This window comes from Lonchura striata, chromosome Z, assembly GCF_050655825.1.
Source record: "Lonchura striata isolate lonStrDom1 chromosome Z, ASM5065582v1, whole genome shotgun sequence".
Lineage (NCBI taxonomy): Eukaryota > Metazoa > Chordata > Aves > Passeriformes > Estrildidae > Lonchura > Lonchura striata.
In genome coordinates, this window is record NC_140740.1 from 15,538,258 (window position 1) to 15,553,271 (window position 15,014).

The window sequence follows — 15,014 nt, forward strand, 5'->3', positions numbered from 1 at the left end:
ATGAGGTAAAAAATCTTTTTTTGGTGTCACAAAGTCATCTCTGTGATGTCACAGAGCTGTCTGTGATGTCACACAGCTCTCTGGCATGTCACAATGACACTTTGATGTCACACAGCCGTCTGTGATGACGTACTGACATTTCTGGGACATCACACAGCTCTCTCTGATGTCACAATGACATCTCTGTGACATCACAAGCTCTCTGTGATGTGACACTGACATCTCTGTGATGTCACACAGCTCTCTTTGATGTCACAATGACATATGTCTGATGTCACACAGATTTTTGTGACATCACAACGACATCACTGTGATGTCACACAGCTGCATGTGATGTCACACAGATATCGCTGTGATGTCATTTCCACCCCATGAGTCCACCCAGCTTTTTGTGGTGTCACATGGACATCTCTGTGATGTCACATAGCTATCTGTGATGTCACACTGACATCTGTCTGATGTCACACAGATTTTTGTGATGTCACAATGACATCACTGTGGCATCACACTGCTGTCTGTGAGGTCACACTGACATCTCCCTGATGTCACCCTTACATCTCTGTGATGTCACACAGACATCTCTGTGGTGTCTCAGAGACATCTCTTTGATGTCACTTCGACCCCATGAGGTCACACAGCTTTTTGTGGTGTCACACAGACATCTCTGTGATGTCACGCTTACATTTCTCTGACGTCATACAGCTCTCTGTGATGTCACAATAACATCTCTGTGATGTCACACAGCTGTCTGTGATGTCAGTGTGACATCTGTCTGATGTCACAACGATTTTTGTGATGTCACAATGACATCGGTGTGATGCCACACTGATGTCACACAGACATCTCCCTGATGTCACCCTTACATCTCTGTGATGGCATACAGCTGTCTGTGATTTCACACTGATATCTCTCCATGATGTCACCTGGATATCTCTGTGACATCACACAACGTCCTGTGATGTCACACAGACCTCTGTGTGATGCCACACATCTCTCTCTGATGTCATACTGACATTTCTGGGATGTCACACAGCCATCTCTGTGATGTCTCAGAGACATCTCTTTGATGTCACTTTGACCCCATGAGGTCACACAGATTTTTGTGGTGTCACATGGACATATCTGTGATGTCACGCTTACATCTCTCTGACGTCACACAGACATCTCTCTGACATCACACAGCTCTCTGTGATGTCACAATGACATCTCTGTGATGTCACACAGCTGTCTGTGATGTCACACAGACATCTCTGGGATGTCACAATGACATCACTGTGATGTCACACAGCTGTCTGTGATGTCACACAGACATCTCTTTGAGGTCACACTGACATCTCTGTGATATCACACAGACATCTCTGTGATGTAACTTTGACCCTATGAGGTCACTCTACTTTTTGTGGTTTCACACTCACGTCTCTGTTGTGAGAACTTAAAATGTCTCTCAGACATTTTTAGAGGTTCCAGGCCTTGGTCAGAAGCATTCTAGACCCCAGAAGGCAGCTGGAAACAGCTGTGATTTCGAGTTTGAGCCATGGAATGAATTACCAGCTTTGAAGGTGGAACAAGCAGTCACAAAGGGTTAGATAGTATAGTAAAAGTAGTTACAAAACAGAGAGGAAAATGTTTTAGTATTGTACAGGGGGGTTTTAGCACCTGTACAGGGGGGTTTTTACTTTGTACATGGGGGTCAGAAGTTCTAAGATGGAGGAAAGTGGGCTGATCCTATTCTTCCTCATTCTTCTTCCTTGCCTCCATGTTCTTGGTGATGTTGGCATTCACAGATTGGTTTAGAGTAGAAAAGCACTTGGTAATATTGGTAGTAGGTATTGGGGAATAATTGTAAACATGTTATATGTAATATATCTTATGAAAGATAGCAGCAGCCCTGGGTGGGGGGGGGAGAAGAAGAAGACACTGGACAGTGAGGGTGTCAGGAGTGTGTGTGTCTCTGCCGGGGCCGCTCATCAAACAGCCGCAGCCCGCGAACACAATCTGTTAGATAACTCGCAATAAACTGCCTTGAGACCAAACAACAAGAGGCTGTGGAGTTTCTCTTTGGAAGCACGGGTTGGAGGAGAGACTTTACCACCACTCAAGACCCCAAACCAAACCCAGGGTTCTCACAGGGGATCAGAAAATTCTTTTGGGGTTTGGCTCATTCTCTCTTATTTTCTGCATTACTCAGAATTCTCTCCATTTGGGTCTACTTCTGGATTAGGAGTCTCATCAGCTCGTCTGGACATCTTAGCCCTCAGTTTAGAGAAGCTGTAGACTGTATAGAGGAAGCTTACTAGATTAAATATGACGAAAGTGGTCTCTTTAACATTCAGAGGAAACTGACCATTTTCAAAAAGGGAAATAACAGATTCAGAGAAGAAGGAAAGGAAAGGCTGGAAAGCTTCATCCCTTGTTTTTCCTCTAATCAACTGGGTGTCATTTCTAATAAACCCCCAAAACATGCTACTGGAACTGGGACCTAGGCTAGGATGAAGAAACTATAAACCAAATATATCTTGGACAGACTTCAGTACTCTTGTTAACAATAGTCCAACTTCTTTATTGCTAAAGTTCAATACTAAATTCTGTAATCTTAGACTAACTAATCCTATGTTTTTAACAAATAATCATCTACTCAATCCTAACTTGAAGAATCCTAAAAACGTAATCTTCTTTTATAATAAAACAGCCTGAGTTCATAGATGATTCCTTGCTGAAGCAGACGACTGGTGCCAGGACTCCACTTGCTGCTTGCCAAATTCAGATACTCATTGCTAAATGCGGGACAGCTTTTTGTGGAGGTACTGGCATCTGCTCTTCATCTCAGAGTAGCTGGGGCTACCCTAGGAAGAAGAAATAAATAAAAAATAAAAAAAATCAGGCATGTCAGCATTTCTGCAGAGTTTAGGATTTCCTGACCTTTTCTTTAAAATAGCCTTGAGGCAGACTCAGAGGTTACCAAGCCAGGCCAGTCTGGTTTTATTCATGTAAAGCAGTAAAAATACTCTCAGATTGACTTTGGAGCTTTCTGGGAAGTTTGCAAACTGAGGCTGTTCTTTTACAACAAACTCTAGACAAGTCTGAAACCACAACAACAACCCAAAGCCCAGCAGCTGCTAAAGAGGGCAAAACTCATTCATGCTTAAAGCCACTGAAGGGACTCAAACCTTCTCCATCAAATCAACAGGTGTGAGGTTTATCAAGCTCATGATACAAATCCAAGATGAAGTGGCAATGAGAATAATACTGTCACACCAAAGCTTCTGCTCTTCTGGGCCTGAAGATCTGTTTCTCTTTGGAATGACAAAAACTCATTCCACATGGGAATGAACACTTCAAACCATCTTGAGATAAATATTTACAAGCAATAAATCTTTACCAAGTTAAAATTCAGTACAAGAAGAGACAACAACAAATGCCAGGGATGCATCCCAGGCCAGATGCACCTGACTGGTGTGCAGGACAAGTTAGAAGAGAAAACTACAGTTGCCTTTCAACATTTTGAGAGGTTCCTGAGAAGCAGTAGCTTGGACTACTGGCCTCTGCCCAGTGACATTAGCTAGAAGGAGCCCTAGCACGGGCCTCACTGCACTGCTCCCCTGCAGGGCCAGGCTTGCCCTCAGCCTTCCACAGAGCATCCCTGGCTGCATCCAGTGCGAGCCAGAGCCCTGCCTGCTCCAAAGGCCACAGCTGCCCCACAGCCCCAGAGCTGCAGGGGCCTGACTGCCCTTGCCAACATCACTGCTCTGAGACAAGCTGGGCGCAATTTCCAGTGTTTTATACCACACACACACACACACACACACACAAACACACACACACACACACACACACACACACACACACACACACACACACACAGACAGTTCTCCCTCCCCTCCTGCACTGCAAATGCAATGAGGGGATGCAGCACCACTGCTGCAGCTGAGCCTGTTCAACTGCACTGCAGGAAGGGAGGGCCTATGCGGGCCTAACCCACCTCGGTGTTCATCTCAGCTTTTCTCCCTGCCTGGCCCATCTCCTCCTTTAGCTTTCTATCCCTCTAGTTCACATTTACTATTAAATAATGTCTGTACTAGTGACTCTGGAATAGAGTCTTTCTTGCACCTTAATTCATGCAGAGGCTTCCCTTAATCATCAAATCTTTACTCCATCATTATCCACACTGGAGTTAGGAAAAGCTGTACACTGATACCTTCATTGAGATCCAAGGGACACTACTACTTCAGCCTCCCGAATTCTTTTCACATCTTTTTTCACATGGTAGTCTTCAGCACATGATTGCTGTCATTGTAGAACTCAGAAATTTGTGTCTTTCTTAAACCCAAAAGGTGCAGGGGAAATGGAGCCGACATTTGGAGACAGGTAGGAAGTAGAATGGGATGTCAAAGCCAGCAGCCAGGAAGAAGAGCGGCCACCAGGTGCTGGCTGGAGGTAACTGAGCTACTGCTCAATCCTCTGCTTCTTGCTCATCACAGGTCTGGTCAAGACAGAACCCCGTTTCTACAACAATAAGAAAACAATTCATTACTCTCTGACCCAGATCAGGTTTTGCTCCATTCTAAAAAAGCAGGATTTGTGAACTAGCAATGGTTGAAAACACATGGTTTTTTTAAAAATTACCTGTTAAATAATGGAAGACCTCCAGGAAAATATCTGCTCTATTGCATTCCTAGTTTCTCATCTTAGGACTTAGCAAGTCCTTCTCCAGGTCTACTGTTAAAAGGCTTTGGGAGGTAGCTCCCACTCCCTTCAGCATCTCCAGCAAAGCCTCCCCCAAAGGGGATGTCCTGTAAGTTTTATCTAGGTCCCAATTTCTGCTTGTACACACCAGGAAAATACTCAGCTTTTGCTGTCAAACTCCCACATGACTTACTGAAGAGGCACCTGGCTGTTTTAGAGTTTTATGTGTTAAAAATGAGATTAGTGCTTCACTATTAGAATACAGGAGTACGGGGTGTGATGGTTGATTGTGAATTCTCATCAGGATGAACAAAGACAGCAGCCACATGTCAGGAAACTCTTGTGCTTTTAGGTACAGTAGTCTAAGGTCCAGCAGGCTACCTGCTGTGCAGACTCAAAAGCTGTTGGCGGACAAAACCCTTAAATTTGCACAAGAGAGTTTCACAAGTGCTTACCAATAAGCCCTCAGTGCTGCTCAGTGCCCTTCAATCATCTCTCAGCTCCTCCCAAGGACCTTCTCAAAGCTGCTGACTCACAAGCCACAGCACATGGCCACAAGCTCCCCACACCCACTGCAAACTTCTGAACTGAGCATGGAGTAGAACAGGACAGCCGTGTGTGCCCAGGCAGAGTGAGGGAGGAGTGAAACAGAGACAGAGGAGGGACTGAGGGAATATCACCATTCTGTAGATCCTGTGTTGGTGCAGCCACGTGGATAGTGCAGAGCTGGAGTCAGCAATGAGGGTGACAGAGAGACAGAGGGACAAGAGGGCAAGAGGGCCCCATCTGCCCGGCCCTGGGACAGCCTCTTATGTACAGGAGATTTTTCCTGCAGAGCCAGCCTTTTGAGGCCTCCTCCAGGGAATGAGTTGAGGTGGGGACTGAGCTCAAGTCTTCAGGCAGAGGAGAAATTTGGCTCAGGACAGTGCTGCTCCACCCCTGCAGGATCCTCTCTTCTCACCACAGCCTTTCTGTCACAGCACTTGGAATGTCTGAGGCAAAACATGCTTAGGCCTGCTCCTGCACATTCACATCACAGCTTTTATACCACCAGCAAGTCTGCTGAAACTTTACACAGCGTACAGAATATTAAAAATGCACAAAATACCTGAGCAGGTCTTGCTGGAGCGTTTCTCTCCGAAGGCCCTGGAGATGTTGCTTGGCTGCTGCTGGTGGGGCTCTGAGATGGAGCTGTTTTTCTGTAAGGATCGTCCAATATTTCAAGTTACAAGGCCTAAATATCAACTGTCATAGTCCTTTCCTTGCAGAGCTTCAGTGCCAGGACTCAAGGAAACAGCATGAAGATGAGTTGAAGGAGCTTTAGGCAGGATATCAGGAAAACATGCGTGTCCCAGAGGGTGCTTGAGCACTGCAGCAGGCTCCCCAGGCCAGTGGTCACTGCAGCAAGGCTTCAGGAAGTGTTTGGACAGCACTCTTGGGCACCTGGTGTGATTCTGTGCAGGGCTAGGATCCTGGCAGGTCCCTCTACCTCAGCATATTCTAAGAACCTAGGCTTCATTTCCCAGGGCTTTCTTCTAAAAAGGCTCTTTTCCTTCCCCAATAGACTGAACTTACCTAGAAAGTATTAACTTCAACTTCGCTCTATCGTTTTTACTGTAGCCAGGCCAATCAGTCTGAAGGGTTTGAAACAGATGCTCCTTCAGACTGAAGGAATTATCCTTTGCATTCAGGTCAGCAACCTACAGGCACACATTTCAGAAAACAAATGTTCATTACATCTATGTGCAAACTACAGAAATCTAAAAGGGCTACTTCAGTTGGGATGGCAAAACATGGCTCTCATGGTATTGTGAATGTCCTCAGGGTGAAAAATCCCTGCCACTGCCCTGGGCAAACACAGCAACAAACGTCACAGCTTCAGGGAATCAGTTCCTTAAAGTCACTGTAGGATCAACTAAAAGTGTGTCCATGTTGAATTTGAGTCCTTTGACTAAGTTCCAAAATGCTTTTTCCTAGCTAAAGAGGAAATATTCCTATTTGATATATTATGCAGATGGGAAATATTTAAAAAGGAAGGAAGGAAGGATCTCCTGCATCTTTCAATGGGTGTGCATTTTATGAAAGCCTATGAGAAAGAAATCCCAGTGGAACTTAACTTGAAGGACTATTGGCAAAGTCTCTAATTTCAACCGGTGAGGAAGTAGTAAATTATGAATAGTAGAATAGCATGATGGAAGAAGCACTGGCACAAGTTTCACGATCTCACCTCCTGAAGGATTTTTCCAAGGGAATCCTTGTCCTTTTGCCTGACTCCATCTCTCTGCAGCCGAGCAAGTAACTCTGGCTCCTTGTAATCCCTCAGAGCAAGTAAATGAATCACCCTGTCCCTGTAGGGCCGGCCGTAAACAGCAGCGCAACCGCTCCAGTCAATGTCTGCAAGTCTCACAGTCATCATCCTCCTCTTCTCAGGCACAGGACCTGAATTGCTTTGTTGAGCTCCTCTGACCTCTGCTTTTTCTCCTAAAGTGAGGGAAAACCAGAAACAAATAGTTCAAATTGGAGGTTTGGAGAAGGAAAGGAAGTTGATTCAAAAGGATGTACCAAGACTTTTGAGCCTCTGTTCAGTATTTACAGACCTCCAAGAATCTAAACAGTGAAGCATTAAACAGAAACAGTCATTAAAAGCTGGTAAAGGAGTGATACTGAATGGGAAGTTTTTATGAAAAATTTTTTATGCATGAAGCTTTTATGTGATTTCCCCTGTTCGTAAGCTCAAGCATTGAGCTATGTCTAGAATGACATGGACAGTGGGATTAAGTGCACCCTCAGCAAGTTTGCCAAAACCAGAGGCATGGGATGCCATCTGGAAGGACCAGGAAGTGGGGCCTTTGGAACCTCATCAGATTCAACAAAGCCGAGTGCAAAGTGCTGCATCTTTGGGTTTGGGACTTTCCCTGACACCAAGAGAGGCTTGGAGATGAAGGTGGGGAGGACTTGGAAGTGCTGGTAGATGGGAGGCTAAATATGACTAAAAAACCATACAGATATCCAGTAAAAAATGTAATGGAAGCATATCTAAAAGTGGTCCATCAGTTTAATACCCTTCATGCTGGGATCATGTGGCTCCTTTTGTTCTTGGCTCCTGCACTCTCTGCTCATCTCTTTGGCTTTGCTCATGGCAAGCATTTTATCAAAATCAAAGGATGGGATTTTTCCACCCTGTCTAACTCTGTTTTCTCACCTTTGGAGCTAGAAATCTTCCCCTGCACCCTGACAGGCACTGGGATTCCAGATGGAGTCCGAAATTTATCTTTCTCTTGTAGCTCATGCGTGGAGGTGGAAATGGAGCTGACACTTGGAGGGAGGTTCAAAGTTGAGCAGGATGTGGAAGGCAGGTCCAAGGAAGAAGGACAGCGGCCACCAGCTGCTGGCTCGATATCACAGGGCTCTTGGCCAATCCTCTGCTTCTTGGTCCTCACAGGATTGATAAAGGCAGAAGCCAGAGGCCGTTTCTGCAAAGATGATCCCAATTAGTTTTGCTCTGAAAAAGCAGCATTTCTGACCTGGCCATGGTTGAACACACACCTTTCTTACCTAAAATGGCCTGTCATACAAGGAGGTGCTGCAGCTAAATATGTTCTCTATTTCATTCCTACTTTCTCACCTGAGTATTCAGCAAGTCATCCTCCAACTCTGTAGCTAAATGGCTTTGGGAGAGAGACATTCCCTTCAGCACCTCTATCAATCTCGTTCCCTATTTCTGCTTAGACACCCCAGGAACACACTCAACTCCTGCTGTCACACACCCACATAATTCACAAAGCAACCCCAAGAAACCGCCAGTACCGTGCTGATCACAGCGTGTTCAGTGCAGAGATGATAACAACAGAGAGAAGCCCCAGTCTGACTGCAGGTCTCATTCCTGCTGTTCTCCAGAGGAAACCCTGGATCACAGCCTCTTCCCTACCAAGCACACGCTGCTCCCACCTGTGCACAGCAGCAGCTCAGAGCAGCATTGCCAGACACAGCTCTGTGCCCGCCTGCTGACAGAAAATCTGTAGGCATGGAGGTAGGACATAAGAGGATGCTGGGCCCTGCAGCATTTCCTGCTCTGGCTGGGAAAAGAGCTAGGGAAAACCAGAGCTGTTTAAAGACAATTCTTTAAGGTATAGAAAATATACCTTTCATGCAGTGTTTTCCAAGATTCTTTCTGAACTTTTTCCTTGCCCTCTTGTATTGATTTTAAGCCTGACAAGTCCAAGGTATTCCCTGATGATTCAGAGTCCCCTCCTCACACATGGGATAGCCTGAACCAAAATGGGAGCCTAAATGCTGCTTAGGACAGAAAAACAAGTTTCCTACAAATGCCTCAGTACTGGAATTTGTCCTTATGCTAGACTTCAATAAGATTTCCCTTCAAACAGTAGCACTGGCATTACTGTGCATGATTTAGGTACTAGAGCTGCCATATCATCAAGAACCCTGAACAGACACAGCTAGGTACCAAAAAATATGTCCACATCTTGTCCTTAGCAGAGTTTCCTACCCACTTGTGACAAACAAGTCATGTGTGTGCAGCTTGTTGCAGGCTTTGACATTGTAACCATCAGGAAAAGTATACAGGAATCCCAGTAGAAGTATACACTTCCAAGTTTATATACTATAGAGACAGCACTACTGCTTGGACACCAAGAGCAAGCGGGAGAAAACATCATATATGGTAGAGAATGCTTAAAACTTCACAAAATACCTGAGCAGTTCTAGGTGGAGTATTTCTTTCAGAAGGTCCCAGAGACAGTGACTGGCTGGTGCTGGTGACATTTGGAGCTGGAGCTGTTTTTCTGTAAGGATGGTCCAACATTTCAGGTTACAAGGCAAAAATAGCAGTCATCATTTTTACCTCACAGCGAAAACAGACCTTCATTTCCCAGAGGGCTTTTTTGAAATGGTTGTTGTCCTGACTGAACTTACTGAAAAAGAGTCACCTCCAATGTCTTTCTATCTCTTTCACTGTAGCCAGGCTGTCTTGGTTCGACAAGACAGGAGTCTGTGAAGGAGGGCTAAAGCCTCCTGTGCAATGGAGAAGGTAAACCCCCTCCCTCCGGATTACTAGGAGTTTTAAATTAAAAGGCTCTCAGGCAAAGATATGGGAATGGGAGTAACAATTCTTTACTAGGAGAAAAACTAGACAACAATTTAAAAAGGCAAATACAATCGGTACAAACAAAACCAGTGAAAAAAAGTCCACAACCTGAGGATTCGGGGTGCCAGTGGCAGTCCTGCTGGGATGATTGCTCCCCTTGCAGTGGTTGATGAATTGCAGCTGCAGTGGTGATCTTTAGAAGGGTATAGTTTTCCTCTGAAGATCTGGGGCCGGTCTTCCTCTGTGCCGGGGCTGCCTCCGAGCTCCGCCGCCGCCGCCTCAGCGCGCTCCGGCTGCTTCGCTGCGAGGGCCGCCGAAGAGAGCTGCTTCCCTGGCAATCCCCCAAAGTAAAGGGCTGCCCTGTCCCCAAAAAGGTAGCCCCTTATATCCAATAAAAGAGTGCTTGGCTTCCCCCTCTGGGTGGAACATCTCACAATAGGATGGTGTTACGTTACCAGCCCTGCATTGAATCAGTCGATGGCCCATTAGCAAACCATTACCTCTTAGGAGCAAAACCGGTTCTTGGAAAAGATAACAAACTTGCCCAACTTTCAACAGATGGCAAATGGAATACAAGCTTATCTTACAACCCAGGACATTATCCACCCCTTATTCTATTTCCATCTGCACACCATGAAATCTTACACCCAGTTCTCTCTTAAGACCAAGTTTCCCTGTGGTACACAGCAGGTCTCCCCATCTTTCTGCATTACCCACCAAGTGTAACCAGGTCCTTGAGCAAAGACAATCCCACGAATGGGTTGGTCTTTGCCTGAGGTGGGATTAATCCAAACAGTTTTCCCTAAAATACCTTTCATATGTACTACAGGGACCTTATCTCCATCTACTGCATGTAAGGGTTCTGACTGGGCAGGGCCAGCTCGATTGACAGACCCTTGGGTGTTGACCATCCAGGTTGCTTTTGCCAGGTTAATTTCCCAGTTTCTAAATGTTCCCCCACCAAGTGCCTTTAGGGTAGTCTTAAGGAGTCCGTTGCACCGTTCAACTTTGCCGGCAGCTGGAGCATGATAGGGAATATGATATATCCATTCGATACCATGTTCTCTGGCCCAGGTGTTGATAAGGCTGTTCTTGAAATGGGTGCCATTGTCTAACTCAATTCTCTCAGGGGTGCCGTGTCTCCACAGGACTTGCTTTTCCAAGCCTAAGATGGTGTTCCGGGCAGTGGCATGAGGTACAGGGAAAGTCTCCAGCCATCCAGTGGTGGCTTCCACCATGGTCAGCACGTAGCGCTTGCCTTGGCGTGTCTGGGGCAGTGTGATATAGTCAATCTGCCAGGCCTCCCCATACTTGTACTTGGACCACTGCCCACCATACCATAGGGGCTTCACTCTCTTGGCCTGTTTGATGGCAGCACACGTCTCACAGTCATGGATAACCTGGGAAACACTGTCCATGGTTAGATCCACCCCTCGGTCTCGTGCCCACTTGTAGGTGGCATCTCTGCCCTGATGACCTGAGGCATCATGAGCCCATCGAGCCAGGAACAACTCCCCCTTATGGTGCCAATCTAAGTCTATCTTTGACACCTCTATTTTTGCTGCCTGATCTACCTGCTCGTTGTTTCGGTGCTCCTCATTAGCCCGACTTTTGGGGACATGGGCATCTACATGATGGACTTTCACCGTTAGCTTTTCCACCCGAGAGGCAATGTCTTTCCATATATCAGCAGCCCAGATGGGCTTTCCTCTACGTTGCCAGTTGGCCTTCCTCCACCTTCCCAGCCAGCCCCACAGAGCATTGGCTACCATCCATGAATCAGTATAAAGGTAGAGCTTTGGACACTTCTCCCTTTCAGCAATGTCCAGAGCCAGCTGAATGGCCTTGAGTTCTGCGAGTTGGCTCGATCCACCTTCTCCTTCGGTAGCTTGTGCAACTTGGCGTGTGGGGCTCCATACGGCTGCTTTCCACTTCTGGTTCATCCCTACAATGCGACAGGAACCGTCAGTGAAAAGAGCGTAGCAGGTCTCCTCTGCTGGTAGTTGGTTGTATGGTGGAGTTTCTTCAGCCCTTGTCACTTGTACCTGCTCCTCATCATCAGTAAGACCAAAGTTTTCACCTTCTGGCCAGTTCGTAATTATCTCCAAAATCCCAGGGCGATTCAGGTTTCCAATACGGGTGCGTTGAGTGATGAGGGCAATCCATTTGCTCCATGTGGCGTCAGTGGCATGGTGGGTAGTAGGAACCTTTCCTCTGAACATCCACCCCAGCACCGGTAGTCGGGGTGCCAGGAGGAGTTGTGTTTCTGTGCCAATTACCTCCGAGGCAGCTTGAACTCCTTCAAAGGCAGCCAAGATTTCCTTCTCTGTGGGAGTGTAGTTGGCTTCAGACCCTCTGTAACTTCGGCTCCAGAATCACAGTGGTCGGCCTCAAGTCTCCCCAGGCACTTTCTGCCAAAGGCTCCAGGACAACCCATGGTTCCCGGCTGCAGAGTAGAGCACATCCTTGACATCTGGTCCCGTCCTGACTGGGCCAAGGGCTACAGCATGAGCGATCTCCTGCTTGATCTGGGTGAAGGCTTGTTGCTGCTCAGGGCCCCAGTGGAAATCATTCTTCTTTCGGGTAACCAGATAAAGAGGGCTCACAATCTGGCTATACTCGGGAATGTGCATTCTCCAGAAACCTATGGCACCTAGGAAAGCTTGTGTTTCCTTTTTGCTGGTGGGTGGAGACATAGCTGTGATCTTGTTGATGACCTCAGTGGGAATCTGGTGCCGTCCGTCCTGCCATTTCACTCCCAGGAACTGGATCTCTCGGGCAGGTCCCTTGACTTTGCTCTTCTTGATGGCAAAGCCAGCTTCTAGTAGTATCTGGATGATCCTCTCACCTTTCTCAAACACTTCTGCCGCTGTGCTCCCCCACACAATGATGTCATCAATGTATTGCAGGTGTTCTGGAGCCTCACCCTTTTCTAGTGCAGTCTGGATCAGCCCATGGCAGATGGTGGGGCTGTGTTTCCACCCCTGGGGCAGTCGGTTCCAGGTGTACTGCACGCCCCTCTAGGTGAAAGCGAACTGAGGCCTGCATTCTGCTGCCAGAGGAATGGAGAAAAACGCATTACCAATATCAATGGTGGCATACCACTTTGCTGCCTTGGACTCCAGCTCGTACTGGAGTTCCAGCATGTCCGGCACAGCAGCGCTCAGTGGTGGAGTCACTTCATTTAAGCCACGATAGTCCACAGTCAATCTCCATTCTTTGTCAGATTTGCGCACAGGCCAGATGGGGCTGTTGAAGGGTGAGTGGGTTTTGCTGACCACCCCTTGGCTCTCCAGCTCCCGAATAATTTTGTGGATGGGGATCACGGCATCTCGATCCGTCCAATACTGCCGGCGGTGCACTGTCGAGGTCGCAATTGGCACGCGTTGTTCTTCCACCCTTAGGAGTCCTACTGCAGAGGGGTTTTCTGACAGTCCAGGCAAGGTGTTCAATTGCTTAATGTCTTCTGCCTCTACAGCGGCTATTCCAAAAGCCCACCTGAGTCCCTTTGGGTCTTTGTAATATCCGTTCCGGAGGAAGTCTATGCCTAGGATACACAGAGCATCTGGGCCAGTCACTATAGGATGTTTCTTCCACTCCTTCCCAGTCAGGCTCACTTCGGCTTCCACCAGAGTCAATTGTTGTGATCCCCCTGTCACACCAGCAATGGAGACAGGCTCTGCCCCCACATGTCCCGATGGTATCAGAGTACACTGTGCACCAGTATCAACTAAAGCATCATATTTTTGTGGCTCTGATGTGCCAGGCCATCGGATCCACACTGTCCAGAAGATCCAGTTTTCCCGTGCCTCTCCCTGGCTAGAGACAGGGCCCCTCTAACACTGGTTATCATTCCTTTCCTGGGCATACATACTAGAGGTCCCTTCAAGGGGGTCTGACAGATCGTACCCACAAGCTTGGTCACGGGAGGTTGAGGCTACCTTCACTTTGGTGGAACTCCCCCGGTTAGCGTTTCCCTCCTTGAGTTGACGGACCCGTGCTGCCAGGACAGAAGTGGGTTTCCCATCCCACCTCCCCATGTCTTCCCCATGGTCACGCAGGAAGAACCACAGATTAGCCCTTGGGGTGTACCCTCTCTCTCTAGCTGGGGATTGTTGGGCGCTGATTCTGGGGCCTGTGACTCTCACGGGTGCTGTATTAACCTTCCTTATCTCCTCCCTCATCTCCTCTTTAAACACCTTAATCACGGCTGAGATATGAGCCTGCATTGGGCCATTAATCATACTCTCATAATTCCTAAGTTTGTTGGCAACAGAACCCACTGTCTCCCGGTGAGCGTCAGCATTGATCGTTGCAATGAAGGTGGTGTATTGAGATGGCCCCAGATTTGCCAGACTCCACAGCATTTGTCCCGTACACCTGACCTTGTCGGGGTCATTATTGTGTCATCCATCCCTCCCAAAGAGTACCTCCAATACTGCCACTTCCCTCAGCTGTTGGATCCCTTCCTCGAGGGTCTTCCAACGCATTCTATGATGGTACTCTTGCATTCTCTCTCTGTGGACAAACCTCTCCCTGACACTCATTAAGAGCCGCTCCCAGAGAGAAAGGGACCCTGGTTCCCTTACAAAAACCTGATTTATACCCGAGTCCTGGGTCAAGGGTCCCAAGTTCCTTGCCTCAGCACCATCCAGCTGCACGCCTGTACCCATAAGATCCCAAACCCGGAGTAGCCAGGTAGCATAAGCCTCACGCCCTCGTCGCACAATGTCTTTATGCAGATTACGAAGACTTTCGTACGTTAGGGACTCGGTGATGACAGCAATCTCTGGCTCCCCTGTGGGTTGTGAGGTTCCTCCATTCCTGTCCCTATCTGCAGGGTGCTCTGCTTTCACCTTAGACTTCCTTGTTTCTACCGGGGCAACTGCTGCTGACCGTGACTGCCTTTGTGGTTCAGCTGGAACCTGGACAGTTGTAACATCTGTGGGTTCCACAGCTGTACTATTAGACTGTCCCTCCTCAAGGCAAAGGGCCGGTTTCTCACCAGCTGGGGAAATGCACTCCTTCAGCATCTCTCGTATCTCCTTAACCAGAACCCTCACCCAATCTGGGCGGTTCATTTCTGAGGTGGGCTGTGGGGCAGGGTCAGGCTCTGGAGCAGCAGCATCTCGAGTCTCTGGTGTAGGTGTGAGGGTAGTTATCCAGGTTAATCTTCCCTTATCTCTGAGTGCTAAATATAACAGGACTATCAGCAACACCACCCATT